Here is an 8,766-nt window from a genome sequence, read left to right as displayed (position 1 = left end):
TAGTTGAAGTGATTGAGCACTGAGGCATGCAAGGGTTTGTTTTGTTTGTCTTTTAAAGAACTTTTTTCTCATTTTCTCATTCTCTTCCTCTTTCTTTCTAAATTTTATTGAGGTTTTAGTTTTAAAGGGATGAAATACCCCATGTGCTTTAAGAGCTAATTCTGACAAATCAATGTAGAGAGACTTTTTTTTTTTATTAGAATTCATGCAAGAAGTAAAGAGTTCCTGAGTAGTGTGATACTTCCAAAATGTGTGAGCTTTGAGTCTCCATTTTTGAGTGTCATCTGAGTTGCCCAAACAGGGGGAGGCATTACTAACCTAGCCATGTTTCTTTGAAACACTTTTTTAGAATAAACCCAAACCAATTTAGTATCTCACAAGCACTTTGAAGTCAGGAGCTGGATAACTCTAAAACATTGATTCAAACAACTTGTAGTTGAGGATGTCTCTAAGTAACTCTATAGGCAGCAGCCCTGAGTAGTTAATGACATGGGTTCTCTGAAGAGTTAAAATGCATCCCAGAACGTGCAGTGGGAAGCGGTTATTTAAAATGCTGCAGTACTGAAGCGTCTTTTTAAAATTCTGTGGACACTAACATACTGTGCATTAGCATGGAAGTGTAATCAACAGGAGAAAACTACTCTGATAAAGCAGAATTCAAGTGCATCATTTGAGATCTCATGTTTTGTGGTGGAACTTTTTTTTCCTCATTAAAACTAAAATTCTGCGTTCTCTTGCGTGTGAAACTGCAGTACTGTGGTGAAGTCTCAGTTCATTCTGACTGCAGCGGTTTCTTTTCTTTGAAGAAATTGTTCAAATGGTATATTTCCAGAATTGCTGACCTATAGCCTCCCTCCAATTTCACACATCAGTTTAAGTTGAAGAATTAAAGCAAATAAGCCCAAACAGGTCATGGCACACAGTAGCAAGTGTTTGCTTTAATGACACATGTACTGTCCCTTTGATTTGCAGTAGTCATGGCAGATTATTTTTGTCTTAAATTGAATGTTGGGGTATTTTGTCTTAAATGGGATGTCAGCATTTGCCTACTGAATGATATGCATGACATTATTATAGTGATTTTTGATGCTGCTGCTTTATCTGTGTCCCGTTCTTTAGGGAAATCAGATTGTTGACAGCAAAATCTTGTTTGGATTCTAAATGTTTATTGATAGAGACATCTGAATTTACCTCAATTACAGACAAACACATCAACCATTTCAGCTGTGTTGGAAATGAGAAATAACCCAGCTTTGTCTGGGGGATTCTTGCAGGCTCCTCTGATTCTTTATGGTGACATCTGTTTGACATCCCACTTGGTTTTCCACTGTATTAATATTTGCACATTAGGTCCTGTACTTATCCTCTAATGGCTGATTTCAATACTTTTGTTTCTGGTTCTTTTTTGGAAATGGTAGGGGACAAAAAAAAAAAAAAAAAAAAAAAAAGACAGATTGCTTGTTTTCATTTGCTTTCTCCCTGTTTCTGCAATTTCTTTTCTGATTTTGTTATCTCTGCGATGTATGTTGATGTTTCATTGTAGGCAGGTCAGACAACCAGTCTCCTTGGTCTATTTTCTTTGGTTTATAAGCATTAGGAGCTACGAGCTAGGTCTTGAGCAAAAATCTACTGAAAAAATAGCGAGTACTAAAAATCTAAGTTGCATACAGTCCATTAAATGCTACTAACATCCTTAAAACATATGCTTATGAAATCTGGGTGCGTTTGTACACCACACAAATACAGGTTCATACTTAAATTACAGTTTATCCTGGCAGTCACATTTTAAGCATTTCCTAATTGGCTCCGGAACATCTATAAAAAGAAAAGATTCATATAGATAAAGATGTCTAAGGAAAAAAAGAAAATTCTAATGTTGTCTCTTGGACAAAACTAACATTTCTGATAACATAACAGATTTTCTGGGGACTCGTCAGGGGAAATACTCTGCTGAATATTTTCCCTGACAGTGATACCAGGAGCTGCTACCAGAAGGATTATTTCTTTCAGAATTACTGAGTACCAGTAGGTAGTGAAAAAAAGACTGATGCCACACCTGCTCCCCCCCCTTTTTTTTTTTTTTACCTCGAGACTAAAGATGCTCTAGCGTAAATTGTGAAGGGTTGGGATTACTGCTGTTGGGTACCTTATAGGTGGGTATAAACATGCCCAAACAAACCAACTACCACCACCAGAAAGACTGGCTTACCTGCAGTATGTAAGCCAAGACACTTCATGGTATATTCCAAGATGCCTTCTTTCACAAAATGCTGGCCAAAAAAAAAAAAAAAAAAAAAGACCATGGGCTTACCACAGTAGGATGCACGTTAAACTATGTGGAGGTGGGCTGCGTGAGCTCAGTTGCACCATATGGTCCTCAAAGGTCCATGTAGCTTTATCCCAAAAGTAAGTTACAGAACAGTATCAGAGCTGCCTTCATTATTACAGCAGGATTTATTCTTTGTGTAGGTTTTACTGTCTACTTGGTGTGGACTAAAATCCTTTCTGGACTCTACTGAACTAAAATGTAGTGTAGGTACAAATACAAGAGAAAAAAATGGGTATGAGCACACTGAGAGTAGAAATCCGTTCCCAAATCCAGAGAGCTGTGATGTTCTGGAGCCTCTGCTCAGTGCAGGGAGAGCAAACAGCCTGGCTACTTCCAAGAGGAGCCTCAGCTTGTTAATGAAAAAGCTTGTGAATTGTGGGGACTGTATCAATTTCCTGAGAGCGCAGGCATTGGGGAGTGCTGTAGTCCCAACTCACTTCCTTAGTCCTTGATAAATACTGCTCTAGTCCTTCCTCAGCTTTCTGTTATTCCACGTTACCCATACACCGTTGGGTGGTTGGTTATGCTTCCAGTAAGTATTGACTGGTTGGAGTTGTGGATGTCCTAGCAATAACATAAAAGTTTTTCACCAGAAACTCCTAGGGTTTCTAGGAGCCACACCATCTACTTCGCACTGGTATTGCTCGGGAACCCTAGGACCTGTGCTACATTCCCTGCTTGTGCAGGGGTTAGATCAGCTCTACTTTAATGTCCCAGTGTTGCTCATGCCCATCCACATCACTTTTGTGGACTACTTTGCTGATAACCAGACGCATGTGAGTGGAGGAAACATCTGTTCCAACTGCTTTTGCAAAACAGCATATGGAGAGAACAGGAATGGGCCTTCGGGGTGATCCAGCAGAGCCAAATCAGAAGGAAGTCACCCAGTCCCAGGGGCTAACATCATCTCTAAATCGTGCGCGGGGGTGCCACCGTACTCTGCTTCACTGCAGTGCCCTTTTCAAGGATTGAATCATACTCTGGTGAGTCAAATCTGATCCACAAATTTTGTCTTTTCCAATTCTCCTTTCACAGCTGCTTGAACTTCTGCCAGCTGTCAGTATGCCATTCATCAAACTCCTCTCTCAAAGCCTAAGTGCTGAACGCAAGCTCTCTGCAGCAGGGACACACGAGTCAGCTCAGCCCCTCCAGTCCTGTTCCTCTTGCTCAGCACTGTTTCCAGTCCCGTTCCTTCAGTAATTTCATATTTCAGTTCCACGTTTTTGTACCTGTAGACCAGCAGGCATTGTTCCAAGTTGTGCAGTTTGTCATAAAGCCCATAATGCAAAAACTTGGGCATTGGCTTTAAATTCAGTGTTCTCTTGACAGCTTATGAATGCCTTACCTGCTTTTCTCAGCGCACCCCCACCCTTCAAAGCTTCCCGCTGCTATGAACTGAGGGCATCCTTAAAGGTTCCTCAGGGTGGGAGAAGCTCATTCCCCTTCCCTCCCTCCCCTTTATATTGCTACCAGTAGTAGTCCCCGTAAAATCCAAGCTATAAATCTCAATTTTCAAAAGTTACAACAACAACAGACTGCGTAATTGTTTTCTGCTTTTGTTATTCTGCTTTCAGAGTAACAAAATCCCCCTGCTGTCTGCATCCTCTGCCAGTCTGCACTCCCCCAACTCACAGTGGTAGGCGTGCAAGAGAACACCACCTCTACAAGTGTGTATACACAATTTAAAAGTGTAATCATGTCATGGTTAATGCGGATAGCTAGAAGTTACTAGGCTAAGCGTTAACATGCTCACCTCCCCTTGCAAGAGACTGTACCAGACCTTGATACCCAGCGTCACCAGACTGACCTCTGGCTCTTTTTTTGGTCTAGTGGCTTGTAACTTTTCATTGGTGTTATCTTTCCGAACCTCATCAGAACCACCCAAACAGCGGGAACTGCAGCAGGAGGTGGCCTGTTAGTAGTAGGCAGTCGAGTAAATAGTCACGTTAATGCAGTGGGTTGGAGCCCTGAGAGAAGTTGAATTGTCCAGGTGGTAGAAATTGACATTTGGGCAGCAGAGCCTCTCTCTAGGCTCTCTTGACCTTTATGATCAGGGATTTAGTCCAGCTGCCCCTACAGGTCTCTCATGCCATTTCCAGTGCTTTATGGCCTTCAGCTACTGCCTCCTTCAGGGCAGCACCAGTATCCTCTAAGTTTCCCATATCGTACCTCTCTGCTTACATGGATGTCTTGCGTACCATAAGGTTCCTCATGTGACATCAGATGCTTGTGTGTGCATTGGAATCAAGCCCTGGGTTTCCACTGCCCACCTGAGAAACTCCTGGGTGTCCCAGATACCTGGATGGGGTTGGCAGACATCTGATAACTAAATATATCTTGGTTAATGACATAGTAAGCTTTAATCATCCTTAACACTGGTTGTAAAACACTTTTTGAGGAGCTTTTAATTAAGCGCCTGCTCATAAATCCTTTACTGGCATTGCTGAGTCAGTAGTGGCTGTATGCAAGTGCTTGTGTGCGGGCAGGTACGTGCAAGAAGTTCACGTCAGAGTCCCAAGGAGCATTTCTGGAATGGATGGGATAGAAGGACTGCTTGATGGCAGTCCACCAGAGGTAATCCTGACTGTTTCTTCTCTGTCTGCTTTGTAAAGACAGATGTTCCCTTCCCAGCAGGAGGCTTATGGGAGTCAGTTAAAGCGAAGAGGCATGGGGAGCAGTTCACATAATGAACACGTGGTGAAAAGGAAAAGTAACTCTCTGCTTGTGCTTGGGCCTGAAGAGGAGAGTTCACGAAAAACTGGCTGTGTGGAAGGAGTCAAGAGCTGTGCCTGGCATTTTCTCCCTTAGCAGTGGCATAGGAACAAAACAATTTCAGATTGGAGCAGTTCACATCTACTTGCCAACTATCCATCTCTCTCTGCAATTTTCAGGGTAAAGAATATGAACCAGAGAAAATTTCTGCCATTACCTGTACTTACTGAATCTAATAGGTAGATTGGTGAAGCCAGGAGTCGTGCACAGCTGTCGCTCGGCAGCTTTAGCTTTGACATACGCCTTTGCAGGTTTATTTTGAACCAGGAAACAATCTGAACTATTACAACTATGGTGCCAGTGGGGAGCGAGTGAAGTGACAGGTGTGATACATCTCGTTCTTCAGGGGAACAAAAAGGTGATAACGCAATCAGCGTGCCTTTATTTTGATGTCTCATCTTCATTTTGATGTCTCTGGCTACTGTAAGATCCTCCACAAACTCGTCACTGATGATCCTCATCAGGCATTTGCTTGCCTGAGTGCTTACAGTGATCTGGTAAATTCTTCCCTCATTCTCTTTGTTCCATTTCTGAAATAACGCTAATTAAAAATCAGTTGGCAAAGCCACCAGTTTTGTGAGATAGTTGTTTTAGAACTAGGCTCGATGAAAAGGCAGTAATTGCTTTCCTGAGAAGTTCAGTGCATCTGTGTAATTATTACAGGGCACTTTGTTACACAACGCTACGCTCGTTTTATCAGCGAGGAGGAGGTGCGCTGGTATCCCGATTTACCAGGTCCGAATTCACGGAAAGGATTTAAAAGCTAAGGCTGTATTAGTCATCAAGGAGCACAATGATGATTTCTCCTCCAAGTGAGTCATAGCAGTTCCCACTGTTAAGGCAGACACAGGAATATTATATTCCTTAATTCCATTAGCGTTTGATTCTGCAGCCAACTGTCTGCATCGAAGGGGTAGCATTATAAATGAAGCAAACTCGTCTACGTTTTGAGAGTTTGTGAAAGAAGGGTATGAATGCTTCACACAAAGGACTATTATATTTTCCTCTGTGATCTCAGGCTTTCTTTAGAAGAAATGATTTGTAGCTGAATTTATGAGGTAGCATACAAAGCATATAAAAACCACTACGAACTGGCTTTAAGCATTCACTTAATGTACAGTATACGCCTTTGAAATATAGCTTACCTCACACAGTTACATGGCCTGCACAGATAAATAAATAATAGTTTAATGCCATATTAGCCAGTTAATTCCCTAAGATCTACAAGAATATACAAGAGAGAGAGACATCAGGAGTAACTCACACTTCTTGGAGTCCATCTTCCCCCAACTCCGCATGCAGAACTTCGTGATCCCCATCCCAGGTTGCTGAACTCCCTTCTTGGCCCTTTAACGTTAGTTCAGCAGGAGTCCTACAGTTAAAAATAAGTTAAATGTTTGTAATTCTTCTAAACTGAAGGGAAATGCATTTGTATCAGATATAGGGAGCTATGTATATCATATACAGCTATGCATACATGTGAAGATACCTAACTATCTATAGCATTAGGCTGCCTAAGCCCCCTTTGTATAATGCGAAGAACCCCGGTTCCATTAACTTTTAACGTGTTACTCACTGGATCAACATCTAACATCTGTTTCTGGTCGGATTAACTGAGCTATAGATGTTCCTGGTTCTCTCCACTGTCCATACAACGAGCCTCTGGTAGTCTCAGAAATGTTTATCCATCATCTGCAGTTGTCCAGGGGAGTTCTGCCCACATTTACGCTCTTTCTTTCAGAGTAAGAATGGCTGCATTTGAAGAACTCTGCCTTTTATCATGTGTTATGATTGTCGTTAATGCTGTAGCATCTTTTGCAACAGAAGGGTATGTTCCTCTGCTCTGAAGCTAGGTGGCCATCTCAGCATCTTTCATCCAAAAGAAAAACAGTTCAGTACTTCACAGCTGCAGAAAAGTACTTAGAAACATGAGCAAAAACATTTTTCTTAGAAACTAGAAATTAAATACATCTTAGAAATTAGTGGTGGCTCTTTTGTCAAACTGAGGGCGTGCCTCACTGTAAGGATTTACTGAAGCCAAGCAGTTTTTAATATATTGACTTGTCAAAGCTGATTATTCTAGCTGTTCTGTAACCAGTTTGGTGAGGGTTGTATAAAATCTGTCTGCAAGGATTTAGCGCAGTATTAAATATGGAAATATTTGTCGTAGCAGTGGTCAGGCAAACTTTCAGTTTCCATACGCTTCAGCTGAGCATGTTTAATTTTTCACCAAGTTAGATCATCTGACAGGATATACAAGCTGCCTTATGTGAAGTGCTGTTAGCGCGTGGGATTCGACTGCAGTTTTGCTACTATATTTGGCGTTTTGTTTTAAGAAAAAATGTTCCAGAACAAAATGGCCCCTCCATGCAAAAGCCTAAACAAAAGGGAGGTGAAAACACAAACCCAAACGGAGACAGGGCATTGGTGGTCACATGAAGGAAGAGGAGGGAAGCTGACTCTTTGTGTTGGCAACACTGACTGTGCCAGAGCCCTGCACTGCTTGCTCCCAGTCTGTCACAAGCAGCTGGGGAGCTAAGCCCCAGATTTCTGTCCGTGCACTGAGTTACAACACCGCCTCGCAGGTATCAGGGATTTCAAAACCGTGGCACCTGGCAGCATTCATTGTCTGTCATTCCAGACTGCTAGCTGTGTAATACGTCTGGAAATAAAAGCAGTCTCCTGCTGCTGGCTCTGTGGGATTTCACGTGATTGCCCAGCGCCAGAACAGGCCGTGATGTCGCTTAATTAAATGGAAAAAACATACGACCCGTCAGTGAATTTCTGTTACTTCACATTTATGTCTGTTCAGCTTATTTTCAATAGTGTTTAGCTGCTACGTAGTCACAGTGACCGTGTTTCTATTTTGGGCTAAAAAACCCTGTTTCATGTTAGCTACAGGTGCTTCCTCTTCGAAATACATAAAATTACATCGCTGCCAGGTTCAAAACCAGAGCCCAGGAGAGAAAGCTGAACTCTGTATTGCTCTAGTATATATCTCTATAATCTCTATGTATTGCTCTAGGATGTATCACTCCTCAATTGATGCCATTATTCACATTATTGTGCCATTATTTGAAATACCTCCTATCAAAGTAGATCCCGAATTCTTTTTACAGAGAATTCCAGATTTCTGAGTGCAAAATACTACTGCTCTTTTGAGGCAGGGCAAGATTTAGTCCCAGAGAGTCCCAGAGCCCTCCCACTGCACAGCAAGGTGGCTCGGACAAGTGAGGAAAGACGGGACATAACAGCTAGAAATGACCAAAATGGTTCCTAAACGTGACACCCAGGGCATTCAGCTCACTGTCTCAGGAAGCTGTGTCAGCCGTTGTTAATGAGAAAAGCTGAGATGTCACCGAGACTTGTTGGCCGTTAAATATCCCATGGGGTGCTTTTGGAGTACAAGGGAATCCCAAAGCCATTCCTTCCCTTCTGCTACACGTCATTTACTCGTTATTCGTAGAGTTTCCCCCTGTAAAAAGGAAGTTCACATTTCCCTTTTGAAAATGCACTTACTCAGTAAGATGGAGTCAGGTTACTTTTTTTTTATTTTTTGCTCTTACCACAATGTCACTGCACAACAGAACAGGAAAGGGAGGTGTAACACCTTATTTTGCAATGCTGAGAACGCGAGGAGGTATGCAACTGTGTATTATTCTCCG

The sequence above is a fragment of the Aythya fuligula genome, chromosome 3, assembly GCF_009819795.1.
Source record: "Aythya fuligula isolate bAytFul2 chromosome 3, bAytFul2.pri, whole genome shotgun sequence".
Taxonomy (NCBI): domain Eukaryota; kingdom Metazoa; phylum Chordata; class Aves; order Anseriformes; family Anatidae; genus Aythya; species Aythya fuligula.
This window is presented reverse-complemented; position numbering follows the sequence as displayed.